Source organism: Juglans regia, chromosome 15 (genome assembly GCF_001411555.2).
Source record: "Juglans regia cultivar Chandler chromosome 15, Walnut 2.0, whole genome shotgun sequence".
In the NCBI taxonomy this organism is placed as follows: Eukaryota; Viridiplantae; Streptophyta; class Magnoliopsida; order Fagales; family Juglandaceae; genus Juglans; species Juglans regia.
The window spans coordinates 16,169,701-16,192,741 of record NC_049915.1 but is presented as its reverse complement, the minus strand read 5'-3'; the positions used below and the strand labels follow the sequence as shown (position 1 = coordinate 16,192,741).

Sequence of the window (23,041 nt, the reverse complement as noted above, 5' to 3'; positions counted from 1 at the left end):
TAGAAATATCATGATAATCATATTTTTTAGAAAAATACATTTTGCACGCTCAAAGTTTTGCACCCTAAACTGTCAAAATAAACTATAAAAAACTAAAAAAGAACACTAGTTGAAACAACAAGTGGCTTAATCTCGTTTGTTTTTACAGATGAGATGAGATGATAGAGTTGAAATGAAAGTTAAAAATTGAATAAAATGTTGTTAGAATATATTTTTTTAATATTATTTTTATTTTAAGATTTAAAAAAATTAAATTGTTTATTTTATTTTATGTTTAAATTTGATAAAATTATAATGATTAGATGAGATGAAATGAATTGAGAAGAATTGTGAAAATAAAATATATATAATTTTTGATAATTTATGGTCAAAATTGTAAAAAAAATTTAATATTAGATATTAGATATTTTTTTTATAGAGAATATAAGACAAACTTTATTTAGCAAAAAAAATAAAAGAAAGTTATAATTTTGAGTCTTTTGACAATGAAAAGAAAATTGCTCAAAACTCAAAAGAATAAAAAAAGAAGGAATAATACTATTCTTTTCTCTTTATTTTATCGCTCAATTTTATCGTTTTATTTTTTTAATTGTTTTTTAATTTATTTATTTAGTGATTAAAAAAATATTTTTAATAATATTATAAATATTTTTATTTTTTAAAAAAATACAGATATAAAAAAATAAAAAAATAAAATAAAAACTTATAACTAACGGTAGATGACAGCGATAAGTGACAACGGTGAGTGTAGCAGCACTGAAAAAGAAGTGCTCTGGTCTACAGTCTACACTGCATCACTCCGTAAGTTAGCCTATTTAGGTTGGAATTTGGAGAGTTTCAGGCCTGCAACAATGGCGAATCACAACGGAAACGGGGATATCCTAATGCTTGAAGCTCCGCCGCAGTCATCGGGCCCCATATGGCGTGGATTATCCAGCGCCGAAGTCATCGACGCCTTGCCCTACATCGACGATGACTACGCCAACCCTAGAGTCAAGGAAGAGGTGGACCGTTTGGTTGAGGAAGAGATGCTTTGGAGCTCCAAGAAGCCCGCCGACTTTCTCAAGGACCTGCCTCCTCTGCCTAATTTCAATTTCGAGGTTACTCTCGGCTTCTTTGATACTTGGGCTTTTCCCTTCTTTTTTTAGTCTTTGTTAGCTGAGGAATTTAGGATGTGGAAGAAAGAATAAATAAATTTAAATTCTGGGAGATATCTGTTAGGATGGTTCAGTGCAGGAGATTGAGAGTGGAAGGTTGGCATGTTACGAAGTGAAATGTATTACAGTGTTAAGAATAATCGAGTTAGGAAGCAGAAGTAAATACGGCATCGTATAGTTAGATTCATTTGTTGTGCACGTGTTCATTAATAGTTGAATTGTCTGTTTTAGCCTTACTTACAAATAGGAAGTTACAATATTACCCTTGCTGTAACAGAAATAACTGACTCATTTTCACATGAGTTCTTGTATAAAAACCTACGGAAGGCTATGAGAAAGGGATCGGAAGTATTATACAAAATTCATTTTCTTGGAGGTTCTGATCCCTCGAATGATCAGAAGTATTTCTTTCTTCTTTTCTTGTTCTAGTTACTAACATACTGTAACAAAGTGGCATCAGAGCAGTCGATTCTTGGAGATATTGGCCTGCAAGTTACTGGGTACGAGATGGCAGAAGGCACAAGATACAAAGATTTGGAAAAGCTGATTTTGGGCTTAAGGCAATCACAAGAGCAGCAGCAGCAGATGGTCGAGGACCAGCAAAGAAGAGTTGAAGACCATCAAGGTGCTTTGGAAGAATTAAGCACCAAGATGGATTTGTTGTTGGAGTCTGTTAAGGGAGGAAGAGTGGGTTCAAGAAATGGAAATGGTAATGGAAGTAACAGACATGAGGAAGAAAATTCTGTAATTCCTTTTAGAAGTATCAAGATTGACTTTCCAAGGTTCAATGGTGAGAATCCAACAGGATGGATTTACAAGGCTAATCATTACTTTGCCTTGCATCCCATGCCTGATGGTCAAAAGGTTTTAATATCTTCTTTCTATATGGAGGGCAGTGCCTTAATTTGGTTCCAACATGCGGAGGAAACTGGGAATTTCAGTACTTGGGAAGCATTTGTAGCAGCCTTACAACTGAGATTTGGTAATTTTTCCTATGATGATCCTATGGAAACTATTATTAGACTTAGACAAACTGCTTCTGTTGCAGCATACAAGTCCCAATTTAAGGGAATTTCTAATCGATTGAAAGGGTTGTCTAAACGTTATAAATTGAGTTGTTTCTTAAGTGGGCTGAGGGATGAAATAAGGCTGCCAATTAGAATGCTGCATCCACAAGATTTAAATTCTGCTTTTGGGTTGGCTAAAATTCAAGAAGAGTACATTAATAGTTCTCGAGGGAACTTTAAAAATGTAATTGGACAATACTCCTCTTATATGTCACATTCTGTAGGGAGTAATGCCTCTAATCCTCTAGGGAAAAATGTGATAACAAGTTCTACTTTTAAGAAGGAACCTTATGCTGGGAATAAGGGAGGAAATTTCAGAAGCTCTTTGCCTTTTCAAAAGGTTTCTCCAGCAGAAATGAAGGCAAGAAGAGATAAGGGCTTATGCTATTTTTGTGAGGAGAAATAGAATCCATCTCATAAATGTAAAAAGGCTAGAATTTACTTGATGGAAGGTATGGATCTATGTTCTGAAGTTAGTGAAAGTGTCCATGAGGAGCTGGTGGATATTAGTAATTCTGAGGAGTTTAAGTTGGAGTGTGAGATGCCTGAGATTTCCTTAAGTGCCATATTTGGTTCTTTAAGTCCAAGAACCATGAGGATCAAGGGAAAAGTCAAAGGGTGCCCTGTCATTATCTTGGTAGATACTGGCAACACTCATAATTTTCTTGATCCAATGGTAACCAAGAAAGTTGAGATGAATGTTGATATGAAGGAGTAGATAGATGTTCGAGTGGCAAATGGGGAGAGGGTAAGAAGTGAAGGGTTGTTACAAAAGGTTCAGTTTCAAATGCAAGGCACTGAATTTTTTAGTGATTTTTTTCTTCCATTGGGTGGCTGTGATGTAGTTGTGGGAATGCAGTGGTTAATTACTTTGGGGTCTATTTTGTGGGAATTTAATAATCTCACTATGACTTTTGAGGTTGATAAAAAACCTGTGATGTTGAAGGGTTTAAGCCCTAATAACCCTGAGTTGGTGGAGGAAGTCCAATTTTGTCAACTATCTGCAGTTGAGAGGAAGGGAATTTTTTTACAAATTGTTCCCAAGATTTTGATAAGAAGCTGCAGGTTGTGGATCCTAAAATTGAAGAGGTGTTGTTGAAGTTTCCTGGAGTCTTTGAGGAACCTAAAGGGTTGCCTCCTAAAAGGAGTAAGGACCATCATATTAATTTGAAAAAAGAAACTCAACCTATATCTGTAAGACCATACAGATATCCCTTTTATCAAAAGTTTGAAATTGAGAAAATAGTGCATGAACTTTTGACTGCTGGGGTGATTCGAAACAACTAGTCTCCTTTTTCTTCTCCTGTACTTTTGGTGAGGAAGTCAGATGGAACATGGCGTATGTGCATGGACTATAGGGCTCTCAACAAAGAAACTGTTAAAGACAAGTTTCCCATCCCTGTGATAGATGAACTCCTCGATGAACTGTTTGGGGCTACAATTTTTTCAAAATTGGACCTCAGATCAGGTTACCATCAGATTAGAGTGAGGGAAGAAGACATAGAGAAGACAGCTTTCAGAACACACCAAGGGCATTATGAGTTTTTGGTTATGCCTTTTGGCTTAACCAATGCTCTAGCAACTTTTCAAGGACTCATGAATGAGGTATTTTAGCCTTACCTTCGAAAATTTGTTATAGTTTTCTTTGATGACATTCTTGTCTATGGCAAAACTGAGAATGATCATTTACAACACTTGTTTTTGGTGTTGCAAACCTTAGCAAAAAACACATTGTTTGCTAAGAGAAGTAAGTGCCATTTTGGTTGTAAGGAGATTGATTATTTGGGCCATTTGGTCTCTGCAGAGGGGGTTAAAGCAGATCCCTCTAAGATTAAAGCTATGATTGAATGGCCATTACCCAAAAACATTAAGTCCTTGAGGGGTTTTCTTGGACTAACTAGTTACTACAGAAAGTTTGTGAAGGGATATGGTATTGATAACAGATTTCTCTTTGACTGAATAATTCATCCTCTCCCATCTCATTCATTAAATAGTCAAAATAGATTACATCCAATTAGCCATTCAAAAACTGACTTCCTATCCTATAGGGATTCAAATATTGGATAAGATTTGTTTCCCATACTTATCTACATAATCTAAATATTCAAATTACAAATCATATAAATCCTATACAGCTGTCCAAATATATCTATACCAGAAAATACATAGATAACATAGGAATTAATTCAAATAAATATAATCCACTAATATCCCCCCTCAAATTGATGCCGGTGTATCTACTAGCATCAATTTGCTAACTAGGAATTGATGCCGCTGTCTTGTCATCGCTTTCGTGAATATATCAGCTACTTGAAGATCCGTAGAGATATGAGGAAGAATAATCGACATAGCCTCATAGGCTTGACGAATATAGTGACAATCGACTTCAATATGTTTGGTACGCTCATGAAATACTGGATTGGCAGCAATTTGAATGGCACTAGTGTTGTCACCATGAAGAGGAGTTGGCCGATCTTGTGAAAAACCAATCTCTTGAAGAATGCCCCGCAACCACATCACCTCAGAGCATGCTGCTGACATAGCTCTATATTCAGCTTCAGTAGAGGATTTAGAAACACACTCTTGCTTTTTGCATTTCCAGGAGATGAGTGAATCTCCAAGAAAAATACACCACCCAGTTGTAGAACGCCTAGAATCTGGGCAACCAGCCCAATCGGCATCACTATAAACCATAAGTTGTAGAGAAGTGCCAGCAGGAAAAAATAACCCACGATTAGGGGTCCCAATCAAGTATCTAATAATACGACGAACAGCCACTAAATGCAAGTGCCTAGGAGTGTCCATAAATTTACTGACAATATGGACCGCATATGAGATATCCGAACGTGTGATAGTGAGATAGATTAGACTTCCAACAAGCTTTCTATATAATGTAGGATCAGAAAGTAAATCACCCTCATCCTTCCGATACTTCACATTGACTTCCATAGGAGTATCAACTGAAGTAGTCTCCCCCAACCCAGCCAACTGAACAAGGTCCTGGGTGTATTTATGTTGATTAATAAATAACCCATGTGGCTGATTGTGAACTTCCAGCCCCAAGAAATAAGTCAATAGTCCCAAATCTTTCATATGAAAGACCCTATGAAGATGCATCTGAACCTTTTGAATAAATTCAATATCGGATCCAGTAATAATGATATCATCCACATAGACCAACAGAAAAACAAAGCCAAAATCACTCTTATGAAGGAACAAAGAAGCATCATACGCACTCTGAGTGAATTGAAACTCAAGTAAGGTATTGCGAAACTTCTCAAACCAAGCTCTGGGAGCTTGTTTTAGACCATACAATGACCTTTTCAGCTTACAAACATCATTAGCTGAGGAAAGGGGCATACCAGAAGGAAATTTCATGTAAATTGTCTCTTTTAAATCACCATGAAGAAAAGCATTCTTCACATCCATCTGATGCAATTTCCAAGACTGAGAAGCGGAAATAGCAAGAAGGAGACAAACAGTCGTCATCTTAGCAACAGGAGCAAACGTCTCGTCATAATCAATCCCATATTCTTGTCTATTTCCCAAAGCTACCAAACGAGCTTTATATCTCTCAAGGGACCCATCTGATCTAAGCTTCACAGAATACACCCACTTACTACCAATAGGTGTCACAGAAGAAGGGCAAGACACAATATCCCAAGTGTCATTGACCGCTAGTGCATCCATTTCTACTTGCATGGCATCCCTCCAACACTCATGTTCCATAGCCTGCTTATAAGAGGAGGGAATAGCAATAGAAGAAAGTGTAGCTGACATAGAAGAATGAGATGAAAAACCATACCGATTCGGGGGTTTGGAGACTCTAGAAGTATGCCGGCGTGGTGGTGGATCATAAGATGTGTCAAGTGATTGATCAGGAGGCACGGGCGGATGCTCAGGAGGGGCAAAAAGAGCGGTCAGATCTTCTGGATGAGATGGTTTGCGCCTGGTGTAAACACAACCAGGTTTAAACCGAGCGGAAGCTAGTGTAGAAGTTGTATCTTTATCTGAGAAATTTGGCAACACACAGAAACTAGGAGGAATAGGGTCTATATGAGTATGAAAAAATTGTTGTTTGTCAAAGAACACCACATTGCGAGAAACTCTAATGCGTTTAGCTTGAGGATCATAACAAACAAAACCCTTCTGAAAAGAATTATACCCTAAAAAAGCACATTTGACTGATTGAGCAGAAAGTTTGTGTCTTTCGTGAGATGGAAGATGCACAAAACAAACACAACCAAAAGAGTGCAACTGAGAATAGTCTGGAGAGTGCCCAAATAGCAAAGAATAAGGAGAAACATTGTCTAATACTAGAGTAGGTAATCTATTAATTAAATATACAGCAGTAGACAAAGTTTCACACCAAAAACGAGAGGGCACACCCGAATCAATTAGGAGAGCCCGGACCATATCAAGAAGATGACGATTCTTTCTTTCAGCTACTCCATTTTGTTGTGGAGTATATGGACAAGAACGTTGAGAAATAATTCCTTGATCTTGAAGAAATATTTGAAACTCAGTAGATATATATTCTCCTCCTGAATCAGAGCGAAGAACCTTAATAGAGGTAGAGAATTGATTAGCAAGATAAGCCAAGAAACGCTTGAATACCGAAAATACTTCATTCTTAGTGCGAAGAAAGTAAATCCATGTAAAACGAGTATAATCATCAATAAACGTCACAAAATATTTATAACGATCATGAGATTCTATCGGGGCAATACCCCACACATCACTATGAATAACATCAAAGGCACGAGTGGCATGAGATCCTTTTGAAGGAAAAGGCAAAACTTTACTCTTAGCTAACTTGCATGTATCACAATCAAAATTTAATTGAGCAAGAGAATAGAGATCTTTATTTCCTATTAAACCAGAAGATGACAACTTATGAAGTATGTGAGAATTGGGATGGCCCAACCGCCTATGCCAATCCTTCACACTCAAAATACCAACATTACAAGAAAACGAAGATAAAGACTTTGACTCAACAGATTTGGAATCTAAACATAAAGGAAACAGCCGACCCTCTTTAGGACCCCTCGCGATCATCTTCCCTGTCACCTGATCCTGTACAAGACAACCAGAAGAAGTGAATGACACTCTACAATTTCTGTCAACTAATTGTCCAATAGAAATCAGATTGGTATTTAATGAAGGAGACACCAAAACATTATTTAAGGAAGGAGAAATGTCACCTACGGCAGTGATAGGTAGGGAACTACCATCTGCCGTGTGAATTTGAAGAGGACCAGAATACCGTGAGACATTAACAAGAGAGTTAGAGGTACTTGTCATATGATTGGTGGCACCGGAATCAAAATACCAAGGTTTAGAGGCAGATTTGGTTTTACCTGAAATACCAAAAGCTGAAAGAGCTGAGATTATCATTTGTTGGACCATTTCTGGTGTAATAGGAATGGAATTTTGAGAAGTGGAAGCTGGAACATGAGAGGAAGGGACCAAGGTAGAACTGGCAGCACTAGTAGCCTCAGCAGCAGCTGAATAGGCAGTTGCTTGGCGACGTGGCGGACGTATTGGGCAATCCTTGATAATATGTCCTTGCTTCTTGCAATAGTTGCAAGTTTTCTTAGAACAATTTGCAGCAAGATGCCCATAACCTTTGCAACTATAGCATTGAGTAGTGCTGAAATCCCTCCCTTTGATTTTTCCTTGAGCTGCATATGCCACAGGAGCTGAAGTAGTTTGTTCCATGGCTGTTTGAGTCATCAATCTTTGCTCCTCTCGAAATATCTCTCCCAAACACATATCAAGTGGAGGCACCGGATCTCGGTTCATCAGATTAGCACGAATAAATTCAAATTCCGGCCTTAGTTTCATAAGAAACTGTGCCCGCATACTTGCTTCATGAACAGCTTGAATATCGGCCAAACTTGTTGCTGGAATTGAAGTGTATACAATATCTGTATACTCAGCCCACAAGTTGCAAAAACCAGAATAAAACTCCTCCACAGAGAGAGCTCCTTGAGAGAAATTCGACATCTCTAGTTCAAGGTGAAATCTCCTTGCTGCATTATTCTGAGTGTACAGCCGCTTGAGATGATTCCACATATCACGAGCATTCTTGAATGAGCGTAAATTCAAGATAATGTGAGGATCAACAGATCCTAGAATCCAAGACATGACTCGGGCATCCTTGCTTTCCCAAGAAGCCCGCTGAACTTTGTCTTCTGGTGCCACACTACTCCCATCAATATGACCCCAAAGTTCCTTTCCTTTCACCAAAATTTGAAACTGAAAAGACCATGCAGCATAATTCTTACCATTGAATCGAACCAGAAGGGAATCTCTAATTTCAGAAGACATGATAGACAAGAAACCCTAGATGTAACAATCCTCACCAAGGACCAAACTGCTGCAGAAAACGTCGATAGTCTGAGAAGTGAGCACCCTCACACAGTACAACGTATCGCAGCCCAGAAAACAGTCACAGAAGGTGCCGATGACCTCAGAAATCCACAGTACACTCTGAAACAGAGTGCCGATAATCACCGAAACAGAGAAAATTGTTTTTTTTTTTTTTTTCCCGAAACAGAAGCCAAAGATCGACGCAGACAGCGCCGATAATGCACAAGGAACACTACGAGGTTGTTGAAAGTCACAAGAAACCCCAACCTTCAACTCAGACAATGCCGATAGTCACGCGGGAGGTCAAGAACAAACAAGGAAGGCACCGAGAAGCACACGGAAGACCAAACACGAACTCAGCCAGCGCCGAGAATGGATAACCCACAAAGAAATCCCCCGAGAAAGGAAAAAAATTCGTAGAAAAAAATTATGAACCTGCTCTTGATACCATAACAGATTTCTCTTTGACTGAATAATTCATCCTCTCCCATCTCATTCATTAAATAGTCAAAATAGATTACATCCAATTAGCCATTCGAAAACTGACTTCCTATCCTATAGGGATTCAAATATTGGATAAGATTTGTTTCCCATACTTATCTACATAATCTAAATATTCAAATTACAAATCATATAAATCCTATACAGCTGTCCAAATATATCTATACCAGAAAATACATAGATAACATAGGAATTAATTCAAATAAATATAATCCACTAATAATTGAAGCTGCCCCACTCACTCAGTTGTTAAGGAAGGATTCTTTTGTATGGGGACCCGAGGCTTCTAAGGCATTTGAAGCTTTGAAATTGGCTATGACTAATCCTCCTGTGTTAGCCATGCCTAATTTTTCTAAAGAGTTTTTAATTGAATGTGATGCATGTGGTAAGGGAGTGGGTGCTGTCTTAATGCAAGATGGGAAACCCTTGGCTTATTTGAGTCAAGCTTTGAAGGGTAAGGCATTAGATTTGTCTACCTATGAGAAAGAACTTTTGGCATTGGTCTTGGCAGTTCAAAAATGGAGGCCTTATTTGCTTGGGGGCAACTTTGTCATTAAAACAGACCAGAAAAGTTTGAAGTTCTTGCTTGAGCAGAAAATTGGAACTCTTTCACAACATTAATGGATTAGCAAGCTTCTTGGTTATGACTTCAGGATTGAATATAAGAAGGGGAAGGATAATGTAATTGCTGATGCTTTGTCTAGAAGAGAAGAGAGCTCTGAATCAGAGTTTTCTTTGGCTGCTATAACAGTACTTGATCCCATTTGGTTAGAGGAATTGAAATCTTCTTATTTGCTGGACAAGGAAATATCTTACATCTGTGAGAAGCTAAAAAAGGGTTCCTTATCCACTTCTGCATTTGAAGTGAAGAATGGCTTGCTGTTTAAGAAGACGATGTTATTTTTGTCTGCTTGTTCTCCACTTAAAAATCAGATTCTCCATTTTGTTCACAATAGTGCTGTGGGAGGTCATTCAGGCTATCAAAAGTCCTTGCAAAGGCTTAAAACAGATTTCATATGGTCTGGTATGAGGAAGGATGTGAAGAAACTTGTTAGAGAATGTTCTATATGTCAGAAGTGCAAAACAGAAAACGTGCTACCAACAGGTTTATTACAACCCTTGCTAATACCAACTTCTTCATGGAGTGATATCTCCATGGATTTCATTGAGGCCTTGCCACTATCAAAGGGTTTTTCTGTAATCTTTGTAGTGGTGGATAGGTTTACTAAGTATCCTCATTTCTTGCCCTTATCTCACCCCTATACAGCTGCTACGGTTGCTCAGTTATTCATTAACCAAATTTTTAAGTTGCATGGCATGAAGTTGAACTTTACCTTAGCTTACCATCCTCAATCCGATGGTCAAATTGAGATAGTAAACAAGGCAGTATAACAGTACTTGAGGTGTTTTGTGTTTAAGAGGCCAAAACAGTGGGTTCATTGGCTGCCTTGGGCAGAATATTGGTACAATACTTCTATACATTCTTCCACAGGAATAACTCCTTTTGAAGCTTTGTATGGCAGACCACCTCCTTCCTTGTTGCAGTATGTGGCTGGTACAACACAGAACCATGCTGTGGATTCTGAACTCAGATCAAGGGAAGAGATTTTGGGAATTCTTAAAAAAAATTTATTGGCAGCTCAGTCAAGAATGAAACAATATTATGATAACAAGCATATTGATAGACAATTTGTGGTAGGAGATATGGTCTATTTGAAGTTACAGAAGTACAAACAGAAAAGTGTTGCAGCCATTCCTTATCCTAAGTTGGCTCCTAGATTTTGTGGGCCATTTAAAGTTTTGGAAAAAATTGGTGAAGTTGCTTATAAACTGGAATTGCCTTCAGATGCTGTGGTACATCCAGTTTTTCATGTTTCTAGACTTAAGAAGCATGTGGGTCCTAATGGGAATGTGTCTCCTTCGATTCCTTTTGCTGATGTTCATGGGCATGCGAGAGTGGAGCCAGAATGTATCCTGGAAAGAAGAATGACACCAGTTAACAACCAGCCTTTCATTGAGTTGCTTGTGAAGTGGAGAGGAGCACCTCAAGAAGATTCTTCATGGGTACCAGTGGAGCAGCTTAGATTCCAGTATCCTGACCTTGTGGGCAAGGTCTTTTGAAGGGGAGGGAATTGTTAGGATGGTTTAGTGCAGGAGATTGAGAGTGGAAGGTTGGCATGTTATGAAGAGAAATGTATTACAGTGTTAAGAATAATCGATTTAGGAAGCAGAAGTAAATACGGCATCGTATAGTTAGAATAATTTGTTGTGCACTTGTTCATTTATAGTTGAATTGTCTGTTTTAGCCTTACTTACAAATAGGAAATTACAAAATTACCCTTGCTGTAACAGAAATAACTGACTCATTTTCACATGAGTTCTTGTATAAAAACCTACGGAAGGCTATGAGAAAGGGATCGGAAGTATTATACAGAATTCATTTTCTTGGAGGTTTTGATCCCTCGAATATCAGAAGTGTTTCTTTCTTCTTTTCTTGTTCTAGTTACTAACATACTGTAACAATATCCTGATATTAAGTTAAACTCAGGGTTTTTTCTGTTTGTAATGTGACTATAAAAGACAAAAAAAATCCTTCTTTGGCTGTTGAAGAAAGTGAAGAGAGAAATCTTGGCTTTCATGTTAAAATTGTGAGTTTTAGAAAACTGGAGAAGTTCATTAGAGTGTTCGTGTAGGTTAAACCTGTTTTCCTTTTGAGAAAATTGTGGAAACGACTGTTTATATCCTTAATGTGAATATTCTGCCATGCAAGGATTTCTTTGGAGGAGATCTTCGTTTACAAGGCCATATATGATAAAAACATAAAATTGGAGATTTGGCTTTCCTTTTTATTTTTCATTTGTTTCTTAAGTGAACGAACTTACCGTTATGGGTTTTCATTCTTTAATTTTGGGGTACGTACAACCTATTAGATTAAACAAGATTCTCTTCCAAAAGAGGTTGTAGAAAAAGAGCGGTTAATACCAGGGAGCAGTCCTACAAAGGAAATACACCAATGAATGTGTATAAATGATAGCATAGAGAAAGAAGCACTGAGTCTCTTACACAATCGTTTCAGTACTCAGATCGGTGGTTAGGGAAAGACCTCCATGGCCAAATACCTAGCTAATAGAAAGGGAAGCACTTAGCACACATACAGGATTCGCCTCACTATTCCTGACTGGCGGCAGGAGAGGGAGGACTTGGGGAGCTCAGCTGGGATCAGAGGGGAACGACCTCTTCTGGTAAACAGTTAGTTATGGACTCAGATGTAATGCTTGTACTCAATAGTTTAAGGACCAAGGATGAGCTATATAGAGGATAAGAGAAGGAAAGGCTAATTTGGACATGTTTTTATTTATTTTTCAATTATAGGAAATCTCCTGGCCATTTTTTATGATTTGTAGAAGTCGTAGCACACACATGTAGTCGTGATGATGTACTAAAGAGACAGAAGTGCTGTTTCTTCCAAAGCAAGCCTTGCACTTAACATGTTATTGTTTCTTGCTTGAATTTTAGCTTTTGTTATTTCTTTCCTGATTTTTTTAATGGTTTGATGTGTTATTCTACCCATTTTTGTTTCTAGCAGCATTATAGATTAATCTAAATGGCCAATTTAAGAACAAATTGTGATGTGAGGAATGTGAAGTAGCATGTCTTATTGTGGACTTTTGAATTTCAGAATCACCCAATGATTGCTAGGGAGTATGAGCGTGTGAGAGCTGGAAAGCCACCAATGCCTCTCGACAGGTCACGGTATAATTTAGAACCACCGCCAATGAATAAAAGGAATGATTAAACAGCTTGGAAGCAGACACTTCAGAGAGCTCAATGCTTGCTACAGTACCAAATGATCAGGTGGCGTGGTTATATTGTGGTAATGATCATAATTCTTGAAAATTTTAGATTCAACTCTAGTGGAACTTTGATTGCTGTTGGGAGGAGAATAATTGTTTTTTTCCTGTTATTGTGTGATGTTGATGTGGCCAAGGAAGTGCAAACACATATTGTAGCATGTACTTGTTTCAATCTGTCCCCGGCTTTTGCCTGGGTGTAATTTGTGCTTCAGTGAGATAAAGAATTTCTCAATACATAAGCTGTAAAATTACTCCGTGACGATAACTAATATGTATAATGTTATTATAGTATATACTTCAAAAAAAAAATTATTACAGTATATCGGTACATTATGCTTTGCCCTCAACAAATGCTCAGCATCCTCTGCCTGAAGTGGCTGAGCCATCCTTCTGTGGAGATTGTTATCGAATTTGCTTGTGATTACCCCGAGCTAAAATAGTTTGAATAGGCTTTTCCTTGTTATCTAAGTAATTAATATTACTTGGTTCCTTGTGACTCTTCTGCGATATTCTCCATTCAACGATCCTTTTTGTCTTACCAACCTACCAGAGTCTATGTACATTAATTTCTTTACTACAACTATAACATGCAGCAAGATCCTGATCATCAAACAGTTGTATGCGTTTGATTTGTTTTGTCTGCTTGAGTACAAAATATACATTCCCTGTACTTATAAGGAATATAATGGTTTCTTTGCAGTCTGGAAAATTTGGACCTGATGGTAAAATATGGTCCAGATCTCTGGAAGCAGTTCATCCAACGGTTGGAAGCACTTTTATTAAGGTTTGTTTGCAAGATTCCATTTCCAGTGCATTAATCATTTGCACTCATTATTCAGATTGATTCTCCTGCTTCAGTTACTTGTGTTTCGTTGATCATGTTAACTTGTTAAGTTTTTCCTCTCGTTCTCCTATAATCCCATAACTCCAACACTTTGAATTCTAACTGGCGTTTTTTTTTTAAAATGAGTAAAGCAAAATCCACTGATATTAACATTCTGTACTGTGCAACTGGAATGTTTTTAAATGTTCTTGACACTCACCCTGGCATTTTGGTTAGGACAATGGCGTGGTAGGTCCTTACTTCATCGGACATATAGCTCTTCTAGTGAACTGGATGCTTCAGCTGAGCTTAGAATTAGACACTTACACCTACGTGAGCCTTTGATTCATATCATGAACACCTTGATGCATTTTTCTAATGTTCTCAGGTGTGTGATATATAACCTAAGCATTATGGGGAATTGAGGTCAATCATGAAGCCCCCCACTTCTTCTCAAGTTTTGCACCTTTAGCTAATAGTATGCGTCAATCTTGATGATGCCCCTGAAGTATTATACTACATGCTGTAAATCTGTCATTTGTGACATGCATAAACTTATACTTGGCAATGCGTCAATTCAGTCCCTTTCTTAATGCATGTGAATGCTATAGGTAACATTGCCATATTTCAACCAACAAGTTAAACTTATAATATTTATTTTTTCATATTAGCAGTTAAACTTTAGGGTTAAATACATTGTTAATCCCTGTGGTTTGCCTCAAAATCAATTTACTTTGTGTGCTTTTTAATTGAACTTTTTATTCTTTGTGGTTTTAAGAAAGGTCAAATTGATCCCTCCGTTAAAAATCAATTAGTAAACCATTAATTATGTTGACATGCTAAAAAATAGTTTAAAACTTAAAAAACATGATTAAAAATAATTGAACTCGAAATTTAAAAAAAAAATGACAACAAAAACCTCCGAAAATAAAATTTTATTTATTTTTTAAAAAATCGCAAACTACTGAATTAAAGAAAATACCAGGGAAGGAAGGTATGAAGGTGGTTTGCAGCCGCAGGGCCACTCCAGGCTCTTGTGACGGCCCAGATCAGGCCGCTATGTTGTGCAGTTCTGGGAGCCACCCCCTGGCAGCCCAGATCGGGGGGCCCAAATGTGGCCACCACTTGTTGGGCGACATCTGGAGGGGAGTCCCTCCCCTTCCTAATCGATGGTTTTTTTAAAAGTATTTTTTAATTTTTAAAGTTTATTTTCTGACTTTTAAGTTTTATATTTTTTGAGATTTTGAATTTTTTTCATTTTTTTATATAAAGTTTTTTGCCTCTTTTTTTTTTCATTTATTTCTATATAAAGTTCAACCAAGCTCTATTGGAGAAATGATTGTGGCAGTACCAACATGGGGGGGGGGGCTATGGAAGTCCGTTATAGATTCACAGCTTAGGGAGGATGGTGCTTGATAAGATACGCGGTCCATATGGGGTGGGTTTTTTGGAAATACATTGGAAAAGGTTGGGAGATCTTCCGGAGACATGCACATATTGTGGTGGGCAACGGTTCTCGTGTCAGATTTTGGTATGACAAATGGTGTGGTGAACAAAGCCTCCAAGACACCTTCCCTGCCACTGTTGAGCTCGCACGAGCGAAGGATGCAGAGATAGCTAATTTCTTGGTCTTTTCTAGTGGCTCCCCCCTCAATGGAATGTATATTTCATTAGGGCAGCCCAAGATCGCAAGTCGGAGACTATTACAAAGTTCTATGCGGCATTGCATTCCATAAGTATGATTGAGGGTACCATAGATAAGATGAATTGGAGCCCCTCCAAGAAAGGTCGATTCACTATCAGATCGTTTCACCAAGTTTTAACGGGAATGTGGTCATTCTTAAAAAGCACATGGAGCAATTGAATTTTGAGGCGTCACATGGACTAGTTTAAAGCTTTATGTTAGATGAATATGACCACCATTAATTGATGTTCTTTCATGGTCTGTCTTGCTTGTAGTATTATTTTTCACTTGCTTCGTTGTTTTCCAGAATGCAAAAATTAGCTCAGGATCAAAATGTGAAGATTGAAACGGTGAATCGTGAAAGGAAATATCATCAGGTGATTTAACTTTTTTCCGTTCTCTCCCACCTTATATTTCAATATTTTGCTGCATTTTGATCTGATAATTAGGTTCCTTCTTTGATTTACCAGCAAAATAGTGCATTTAAGCTTAATGCTTTGTCTATACAATGGAAGGAGCTTTGTCAGAAAAATATTGAAATTCAAATTGCATGTACTAGCATTGAGAATCATATAGAAGAACTGAGGAAAGTAGCATCAAAGAGGTAATATGCATTGTTTTTTTTGGGTGTCTTCTCTCGTCTGCTAGTGTTGGAGCTTATTAGTTTTTATTCTTCTAGAGGCTGGAACTTGGAAGGTGATTTACAGAACGGTAGTGTGTTACACTTGGAATGATAAGGTATGCTCTCTTTCTTGATGTCATATTTCTTTTAGATTCAAGCTATGGCTCTATTATTTGTTCCGAAGATTTCACAATATTACTTATGAGTAATGCTTTGTACAAGTCCCAAGTATACAAACCTCGCGCAGACCCTTTTTAAAAAAGTGGACCCCACTATGAGAAAGTGTAAAAGATCAATTTTTTGGTAGGGTCTACTTTTTTACAAAAGGTTTGGGCGAAGCATGGACACCTTAGACTTGTATGTAGCATTACTTGTTACTTATTTGCATTTAATGGTTACTCTTTTAATTGTTGTCTGCAATAATGATTAGGGGAATATCCATGTCCCAGTGGGGATGAAAAAAGCTGAAGATTGCAATTGACATCAGATTATTGTGACAAGTATTGATTTTGCCTCTGCAGCCATGACATCTCGCCAGTGTTGGTATTTCACAGCCTCATGGAAAGTCTTTGGTTCAGTGTAACAGGAAAGTGCAATGGAAAAGTTGCAATAAGAGGGAGATAAGTGATCATATGATATGAAGGAAGAAAGAGAATAAGTACCTGACTTTGTAGAACCTTACTGGCTAGAAGAGTTGGTTTGGCGTGACGGCATGGCCAATTTACAATGGTAGTCTTGTAGATACCCTGGTGGATGATGAGCACAAGTGGAATGACATGAGATGGATTCGTTAGTGGGAAGTGAGATAGACAAAGAAGGCAGAGGGGTAGGCATATCAATGGAAACAATTGAATTTGGCAAGACAAGTGGACTCTTGTGTTCTGGTGGACTTGTAGTAGAAACTACAGCTGCAAAGGGAAAGGTACATTAGTGAAAAATGACATCTCTTGATATAAATGTTTGTCTGGTCTGTAAATTAAGAACCTTGTAACCCTTAGTAGGAAATGGGTATCCAAGGAAGACACAAGCTCGGGCATGTGGGTCAAACTTGGACCTGTTATGAGCAATGGTAGATGCATAATAGAGGCAACCGAAGACTCGAAGATGAGAGTAGCTTGGCTTAGAGTTAAAAAGAACTTCATAGGGTGAACGACCAGAGAGTAGAGGACTACACCATTTTGTTATGGTGTAGCAATGCAACTAAATTGGTGAATGATACCATTGTTAGCAAAGAAAGATTGCATATCAAATTCCAAGCCATTGTCACTAAGAGTAATTTTAACTTTGGAAGAGAATTGGGTTTCAATGAGTTTAATGAAAGAAGATAATAGAGAACGAGTATGTGATTTGTGACTCATGAGATAAACCTATGTACAACGTGTGAAGTCATCCACTATGGTTAAAAAATATTTGGAACCATTGTGAGAAGCAAGGGGCATTGGTCCCCATATGTTACAATGCAATAGTTCAAAGGAGAAAGTAGAATAAATTTTGTTGATAGGAAAAGAAAGACGTTTTGCTAAGGGGCAAACATTACAATGCTCATGTTTTGAAATAGAAATATTGAATACATCATTATTCGAAGATGATAAACGAGAAAAAGAAAGGTGGCCTAAATGTCTATGCCATAAAGTTGTTGAAGAAGTAGAAACAGAAGCAGAGTATGTGCGAGATGAAGAGGGTGGTAGCAAATGATAAAGGTCATGATGCCGCTTAGCCAAACCAATCGTCCTCCATGACAGCTGGTCCTAGATTAAACAAAAATCAGAGAGAAATATGAGACAACAAGAGTTAGTAGAAATGAGTTTACTGGCTTACATTAAATTAAATGTAAATGATGGAACACATAAAACATCAGTAAGATGTAGAGACGATGAAAGAGATATAGTGCCAATGTGAGAGGCAGTGACCGAGGTGCCATTGGGAAGATGGATTAGGTTAGATATGGAAGAAGTGATTGTGGTGAGAGAGGAGATTGAGGTGACCATATGGTCAGTAGCTCCTGTGTCAAGTACCTAACGACGAGGGGAACAAAACGTAGAAAAAGAATAGAAAATACTTGAGAGATTGGTGGAAGGCTGAGAAGAAGAAGGTTGTGAACTACCTGCAACAACGTGATTGACCATAGGTTGTGGATAGGAGGTATTGAGAAGACCAAGAAGTTGTTCACATTGCTCCTTGGTGAAAGGAAGTTGAAGTGTGGCAGTAGTAACATCAGTACCTAAAACTTGATTAACTGAAGATGGTTAATCAACAATCGATGTCCAGGAGGATAGCCATGAAGCTTGTAACAACAATCAGTCGTGTGGCCATGAATACAACAATGATTGCAAAAAGGGCGCTCGCGTTTAGAGGTTGAATATGAAGCACCTCTTTTAGACTCAAGAGCAAGTAGTAGGTTGATTGTTGTGGCTAAGTAGAGCAGCAAGTTCCACAATAGGAGCATTGAGGGAGGCAACTTCATGTTGACGTTCTTCTTGCAGAACAAGGGAGAAAACTTTATTGATAGGTGGAAGAGGATCCATCAAGAGAATCTGTCCACGAACAAAAGAAAAAGACTAATTGAGCCCATTTAGAAAATACAGGATCTGCTCCTCCTGTCGATAAGCTAGGAGTGTTTTGGAGGCACCACAAGCGCAGTGTGGTATAGGTCAAAAATTATTAAGCTCGTCCCAAGAACCTTTGAGTTGAGTGAAGTAGTGGCTGACAGATGTTTGATTTTGAGATCAGGAAGAGATAGCCTTTTGGAGTTGAAATATATGAGGAGCATTGCTTTGAGAAAAGCGTTGCTTGAGATCATTCCACATAGTAGTGGTTGTGTCAATGAAAATGATGCTCGCAGCAAGGTCTTTCGAGACAGAGTTTAAGATCCAAGAGAGAACCATGTTGTTATAGCGAGACCAGAGCTCAAACAAAGGATCAGTCCGTTGAGAGGGACAAGGGAGAGAACCATCAATGAAACAAGTTTTGTTCTTGGCACTAAGGCATAATAACGGAACCATCTATAGTAAGGATTGGCTCTTTGATACCATGACAAATATTGAAACTTGTGCAGAAAATTCTTGCTTTCTTTGTTGTGAAGTACATAGGAATATATAGATGTTACATATAAGGTAGATCTTGAATGTACACGATAAGGCATGATAACGGAACTACAAAAGAATATGTTTATCTTATCACAACTAATTTTATTATAGATAATGCTAAGAGACATATGGCATAATGACTCTAATAACAGTGTTTCCTGAGATTTTGTAGAACTCAGCAACATAATTTAATGAGCCAAGAAATCTTTGTAACTAGGTTTTATTAATGACGACATTAGGAAAAATTATAAGAAAATTGGATGGGTCTATTGATTGGACAAATTTGTCTTTCATGAGTATTATAACCTAGGAAATGAATCTCGATTTTTTTTATGGGAAATAGACTACATTTATTCATGAAAGTGAAGTTACAGTTGTGACTGATAAATACATAAAAAAATCCAGATTACAAGCCAACTACTCACGGTTGAGGTCCAACCAGTACACAAGTTCTTTTGTGACTTGTATGGTCTTAACTTCTAGAAATCTCTACAGACAAACCGTCTGAGAGACCACACTCTACCTAAAGTAGAGATTTCAAACCCCACATTCCAGAGGAGGAGAAGACTTTCACTCTATGCGCAAAATGTCCACTATTTCTTTTTTATTATTAACCTAAAACAAAGGAAATAATAGAAAACGTAAATGATACATGGCAAAATAGTGAAATACAGTTTGGAAAGATGTAGATCCGCTTTTTCAACCTTAGAGGAAATCAAAAAGTAAACACAAGTATTGTGGTAGCACCACCCTGGAAGTACAACGAACTGTCGAGTCTGAAGAAGCCGATAGCCCTGGTCCCAAAAATGTCGCGCGTGTTGCTCCCTTTGACGAGATTCTTCACCCGTCTGAAGGATCGGTACCTTGGGAATCTTGCGGTTAGGCGCGTGGTGGTGGTTGGGCTCTAGAGAACAACATATCGGTATTTCGCGAAAAACACACAAAACCAGAAAAAATAAAAGAAAACACTTTAATTTTCTTAGCAAAGACAACAAGATCATTTCTTTTGATGAAATCCAGAAACAAATACAAATGTTTTCAATGTTCATCAATAGATTTGGAGTAGATAAGAACATCATCAATATAAGTAATGGTAAAATGACAAAATGAATTGAAAATATCATTCATGATATTCTAGAATTCACTAGGAGCATTCTTAAGACCAAAGGGCATAACATTCCATTTATAATGTCCAAAAGGAGTGGTAAAATTGGTTTTGTACCTATCATTCTCACTAATCTGGATTTGTTAGAAACCAGATTTCATATCAAATTTAGAAAAAATCGAAGCGTCACTAAGTTTGTGGTTCAAGTCATTCTTATTGGGAATGAGATACCTAATCCATTCTAGTACCTTGTTTAGAGGATTGTAATTAATAACTAGGCGATGAGTCCCTCTCTCAATCTCAACATTTTTCTAAACACAAAAAGCAGTATAAGATCATGGTGACTTACTATGCCTAATAATCATTTTAGCGAGCAAGTCATGGATTTTATTTTTGAAAAATTCTAAAATCTCACTATTTATTTGAATAGGTTTGGCTTTAGTAGGAATATTCTTTTCAGAAAAATCTTTAACATAAGACAAATTAACAATATATTTCTTCCTATGCCACAAAACGTTAGGAAGATAAGAACACATATCATCAAGTTTTTTATCAAAACCATCGATTTTTTACTGTAACAATTTATGACATAATTATTTAGTAATTTTTTTTTTATATTTGATTTACTACTTTAGGAAATTTAAATGTTTAGTCTTAGTAGAGATAAAAGTAGTCAAACGTTTATCATTATCAATATCAAAGGTTGAAGCAAACTCAAACTTTACTTTCTACTCTAAAGAGTCAATAGTAATGACATCATGTTTAGTAAGAAAGTGATATAAAGAAGATATAAAAGTCATACCTAGAACACCTTATCTATAATATTTTTAACGAGAAGATAAGAAATTTTAAAACAAATATCGTCTTGACAAATAAGAGCATTATTTAGTTCATATTTAATCTTCATTTGAGTACCATTAGTAGAAAATAATTTTTCAGTAGACTTTTCATAATATTTACTAGGAATTATACCATCTTAGATACAATTTGTATAAGCTCCTAAATCAATCAAAGCAACAACTTTGAATTCAGATTCATGGCAAACAACAATATTTAATTTGAAAAACCATTTTAAAGGAGTGAAGCGATCTATCAAACATTCTTTATCAGTATCAGAAAGATATTCTTCATGACTAGAGGCAGCATCATCATCTTGCTCATTAGTATCGGAAATATTGTGTTGATCAAACTGTTTTTCAATTTTCAAAAGTATTAATTCTTGTTTAATAGAGAGCTATTATTAGTTTTGATATTGTTCAACTCACTCTTGAGTTCAACAATTTCTTTTTTGATAAAAATAATCTCATGCTATAAATTTCTTTGGATTTATTCTTTTTGAATCTTTCCAAAGTTTCAGGTTTAACAGGTTTCTCATGGTGCTCTTTCACCGTGGTTTTCTTGAGCTTTTAGAGATATCTTTCCTTGAGCTCATATTTGGTAATATGGCTAATCAAAAGATTTTCTTATTCTTCGTCCTTGGTGAGAACATTAATGGTTTTGCAATAAGAATTTTTACAACCAAATGTAATATTAGGAGAATTAGACTCTTCAATAACAGAGTGATAGTTAGAATCACTTGTACTGAATTCATCGATACCAGATGATTAAAAAGATCTCGATTCTAAAATACGAATAAGTTCTTCCTTAGCATTGTTAGCAACATTTACCTGATTTATCATCTTTCTCATCCTGCCAAGTTTTTTAGTACAGTCTTTACTAAAGTGGTCATATTTATCATAGTTGAAACATCTTCCTTTAGCAGGTTTAGAGGAAAGTGTTTTTTTTTTAAGGTCTTTTTGTAAAAATCATCACGTTTTTTAGACGTGTTACTTAAATTTATAAAACTTTTCAGAATCTTTGTAAACATGGCTTTAACTTTTTTGCCTGGAAGGGGCAAGAGGAGGTAAGCCAAATTGTTCGCATAAATCTCTCATTTCATATTTGACTTTCTTGGTATTTTTCAGCTGTTGTCGTAACATCTTTTGACGTTAAACATGGTGATATCAAGTTTTTTAATAGTACTGATAATTTCAACATATATGAAATTATCATAGTTAATCAAACTAGTAGCATTGGTAAGTTTATCTTTGACCTTATGGGCAAAAAGATGAGGCAGTCCATCAATAAATTTCTCATTCCAATAAGGTTTTCAAACTATCTTCCCTTAGCATTACTCTAGAAATGAAAACATTTGGATACCATTTATAATCAGACATAATAGGACATCTTAAATTATTCAAATAATCAGTTATAGGATTAGTAATATTAGAAGGGGTACCAATTAAATGTTTAATAATAGTGTAAATCAAAGTGTTAACACCACCAAGGGATACCCTGACCAATTGAAGTATAAAAAAAAGCATACCATCATCATCATCTTAACAACATTTCGGATGGTGTGTCTTGAATCATCATTAAGATGTTTATCCCACCAATGACGAAGAGTACTGAAAAATCCAGTAGCTAAATAATCAACAATTTTAACATGAGTAAAATTATGGTTAGTAACATAAGCGTTAGCATTCATTGTATTAAAGATTTTTTGTTCAGATAATCCATCAATGTTCCATTTATAAAGCTTATCAGAAGAAACAAAAAATTGTGTTTGAAATTTTTTTTTCTTAAAATTGTAAATCAGAAAGAGTATGTTTGGAATACTAATTTTTTGTTAAAACTCATGAGATTTGGTTTTCTTGAAAGCCTTTTTATCTCAAGTTTTACAAAATCAATTTTCTCAAAATTTTCTTCATTAAAAGATTCAATTTAC

The 23,041-nt window shown here is 36.7% G+C and overlaps 1 pseudogene; it reads left to right on the top strand.

The window, feature by feature from the left end:
* The first annotated feature begins 756 nt into the window (after window positions 1-756).
* LOC108997773 lies at window positions 757-19,344 on the top strand (annotated as a pseudogene).
* Window positions 19,345-23,041: the final 3,697 nt, after the last annotated feature.